Source organism: Cupressus sempervirens, chromosome 10 (assembly GCF_028749045.1).
Source record: "Cupressus sempervirens isolate cs-2001-9-10 chromosome 10, ASM2874904v1, whole genome shotgun sequence".
NCBI lineage: Eukaryota > Viridiplantae > Streptophyta > Pinopsida > Cupressales > Cupressaceae > Cupressus > Cupressus sempervirens.
In genome coordinates this window covers 409,473,264-409,477,402 of record NC_143127.1, presented here as the reverse complement: position 1 = coordinate 409,477,402, position 4,139 = coordinate 409,473,264, and the positions used below count along the sequence as shown (strand labels likewise).

Genomic DNA, 4,139 nt, shown 5'->3' with positions numbered 1-4,139 from the left:
AGTATTAGCTCTGAAAAAATTGCTAGTAACTAATCCAAAATTAGAAATTAGTGATAGAAAATTAATTTAAAAATAAAATAAATTTTGAACTTTAGAATTCACTACTTTTGATTATAAAAATTAATAACAAGAGTAAGTGGGAACATTATTCGCTGCCTATTTATACGCAGGGACTAAAAATCAACAATTATTTTAAAATTATTTTAGAATATTGTCACCACTTGATCTTTCAACTGGTAGTTGAACATGACAATATGAATAAAGAAGGCTGAATATAATAACGTAATATGTTAGGTAAGCACATGATCATTCAACTAACTCAGAAATATCTTTCATAAGTAATATTCCCATCAAGCAGATCCATAATCCTCGTCGACATCGGACACTAATGGGCAGCCCACCTCTCATTCGCATGGTCAGAGACACCACATAATCTGGACATGCAATCCCATCATCAATCTCCAAACGGAAACTATGAATGATTGAAGCCAAAATAGATTTCATCTGTATGAAGGCCATCTCTTTGGCCGGACATACTCAAGGTCCAGCATGGAATACTGGAAACTTGTATGGATTCTCTCCCACAAATTCCCCTTCTTTCAACCATCTCTGGGGATTAAACTGCAAACAGTCACTACCTCAAATACTTCCCATCCTGCCCATCGCATAACTACAGTAATTCAAATGTGTTCCCTTTTTCACACAAGTCCCGTCTGGTAAAACATCGTCTTTGGAGACAAGTTTAGTATCAACAGCCACCGGAGGATAAAGCCGCATCGACTCGCACAGAGCAGCGTGCCGATATTTCATATCCTTCAACTCCTCAAAGCTGAAACCAACCCCTTCTTCATCGGCACTTGCTGGTCTCGATCTCTTTCCCAATATCTCTATGATTTCAGCGTGAATGGCTTCCTCTACACTCTGGTGAGAAGAGAGAAGCCAGAAAAACTATGTAAGAGCAGCAGAAGTTGTATCTCTGCCTGTCAAAACAAAGCTCACCACCATCTCCTTCAAAAACAGATTCATTGCACCACTTGATTCCTGGCCTTCACTTTCCGACTGATCATCCAACCCTAATTTATGCACTGACTTGTTTGAAAGTGCAGCCACAAGCCTCGAAAGCAGATCCTCTCTTTCACTGCCAGGTCCCGTACTCGCCAAAATCTCCTTCCTTCTGCTACTGACCACATCCAAAGCAAATTTGTCCACAACTTGAACAGCTTCCCGCAAGCGCTTTTCAGAGCCAATGTTAAGCACGCGCATCACTCTCCGCCAAAAGGGGAAAGCAGAATAGAACCTTCCGGCGCTAATTTCAGTGGCATCATCAAAAGCCTTTGCAAAAGGTGAAGTGAGCATTGAGGGGAGTAGACAGGCAGGATCCACCCCAAACGCTACGCTACAAATATTATCAAATGCGAATCTCTGCAAAATATCTTGCACATCTAAAGACTCACCAGTTTTAGCTGCGTTGATTAGGACTGGCACCAGCCGGTTCTGAATCTCCCAGTGCACTGTCTCCACCACGAAGCTTCTGAGAGACTTGGCGTTAAACTCGTAGCTTGCTGTCTTTCTTTGCATCTTCCACAGCTCGCCGTCGGCATTGAAAATACCTCGACCCAAGAAATCGTGGAGAAGGAAGGTGAAGCGTTCTCCCTTTGGGTAGTCTTCAAATTTGGTTTTGAGAATATGCTCCACGTTTGCAGGATTTGCAGTAATGATATCTCTCACTCCACCTGGCCGGTCGGCCCGGAATGTATTTGTTGGCATATTTTCCATGGTTTCTGTGAACCATTGGAGAAATCTGTGACGATTTTTCAAGAACTCGAATGCGCAGCCGACAATGGGATAGTTAACAGGGGCCTTGCAGTGCTTGTTCACATTCTTTCTTCTTAGAAAACATAGCGAAAAATACCCAACTAAAACAACGAAAACGCCTAGAAAAAATAATTCCGCAGCCATTCTCTGTAACCGATAGTACTCAGGTCAGATTCCCTCTATCAGTATTTTGAGCACTCCGCTGGAGCTGGTTTTAAATATTATTCCTTTATCTTTGATAAATCTGAGATAACTAGTTTGACATTAAGGTCGATGAGATGTAGTTATTGAACTAAATTTAATAATCTAAAGAGATGCTGTAAGCATAACGAGCACAGAGCAACGGGGAAGAACTGTTACGCATCAGTAATTGAACAGTTATTGAGTCGACCATATTCCTTGCGTTTATCAAGTTGCCTTTTCGTTAGCATAAGAAAGTCCCTTTCCAAAACTTCGTTTTATTAATTTTTTCTATGCCAGGCCGAATTGCTCGATTGTTCTTTTATCTAATTTAAAGTATTCATTTTAGACGTCTCTTAACAGGTATGCAGTAGGCCATCATCTTGACGTTGAGACAACAAGAAGATAGTATTTTGTTCATAGATGTATATTAAAAATTTGGGAAGATTTTATTAGAATGGATAAATTTTATTTTACTTTTGCAAAATTTTGTGCTCCATTTCTAAAGTATTATCTTATTACAATGAGTGTTAAGTGTTTCATTCATTTTTATAAGAGTTAGGTTGTTGTGAAGTGAGTAGTGAAATATAAATCAATAAGATTGTCTTAAAAATATAAAGTTAAATTCCAATAACAAAATTTCAATTGGTCTTCATATCTCTTTATGTATCCTCTACTATCGAATTCAACAAAAATTCATGTCCCTTCTCTATTTGACACCAGCTCTTTCATGGCCATTCCCCTTGGGAGTGCTCAGCCCCTAGGATAAGCCCCCTCCCCTGCCCACCCCACCCTACCAACCCAGTCTCTTTCACTCACAGACATTTGTCTAGACTTGACACTTATTTTAGGATCTTAAGATGCAACTGAGGATGCTCTTTTGGCCACCTTAGACATATATGATTCAGGACATCTCCTAGACCCCACTAGCACCCCCTAACTTCTTCTTATTGGCTTAGTTACTACAGATACCTTGAAGGCCACATGTGACCTTGTTGTGGGCTAGAAAGGAGTCTTGGTGGGTCACAAGAAATATGTTCATGTTGTCTTCCAACCAAAAATCCTTGATGACATAGATGACACAAAAAATTTCCTCCCCGATGCAATCATGGATAATATAGCTTCCTCACTTCACCTTTGCTTGGTGAGAAGATTCCTTGCCTTCCATCCTTTAGTGGATATGGTGAAGAAATGGTTGTCTAACCTCTAGAAAGTAAAAGACAATGTGTGGGTTTCTTCTATACTAAGTGGTCTTTTTTACTTTGAATTCAATAGTAAATTGGACCTAATCCATGTCTTGTTTGAATCTTACCACTACACAAACCATAACCTTACTCTCTCAAAGTGGAAACCTGGTTTTGACCCAAATGTTGAGCTTCACCACCTAACCCATGTTTATGTTCATTACTATGCCTCCTTTTCGAATTCTAAGATGATAATACTTTTCAACACCTTGTGGTGCTAATCTTATCACAATGTAAAAGTCTCGACTAGTGTATACATAGTTTTGTGTTAATGTTGTTGATAACAAAACCCTCCCCAACTTCATCTCTGTCAAATCTAAATGAGGGGTCAGACATAGGTCACTATTTTTTAGTACAAAGCTTCTAATAAAAGGGCCTAAAAATGAAGGAGAAAGTCTCCCACTAGGATGAGCTTAATGAGACAAAGGAAAAAATGGCATAGACTAGCACAACAGGAGTAGAAGGTATACAGATTGAACACCCTTTTAAGTTGGAGATGCTTGAGGTTCTCAAAACCCTAACATCTCCTAAACTAACCACTTTAGTGAGTATGGATTTGGAAGATGGATAAATTCCTCAAGATATAGAGATATTAATCCAAGGGACTTTAATGACTCTAGCTACACCCTTAGAGACATTGACCTCCTCATCATTAGCACAAAAGCTTCTTAGAGTGGATTCCTTACATTCACCATCATATTCTCTGGTGATGGCTTGTGGGAAGGTCATTAGTAACTGGGGATATTTCACCTTCCCCTCCTCGGCAAGGTTATTGGTTAGAGCCCTAGTCTCAACACCCAAAATTGATGCGAGCCTATTCTTACACTAGAAACCTCCTAACTATTGCCACTTCCCCTACTAGTAAATCTATACCAACCTCCCAAATAGATAATGTTCAAG

General features: G+C 39.6%; 1 pseudogene; it reads right to left on the bottom strand.

Moving 5' to 3' along the window:
* Nucleotides 1-306: 306 nt before the first annotated feature.
* Nucleotides 307-2,144, bottom strand: LOC149534425 (cytochrome P450 94A2 pseudogene; annotated as a pseudogene).
* Nucleotides 2,145-4,139: the final 1,995 nt, after the last annotated feature.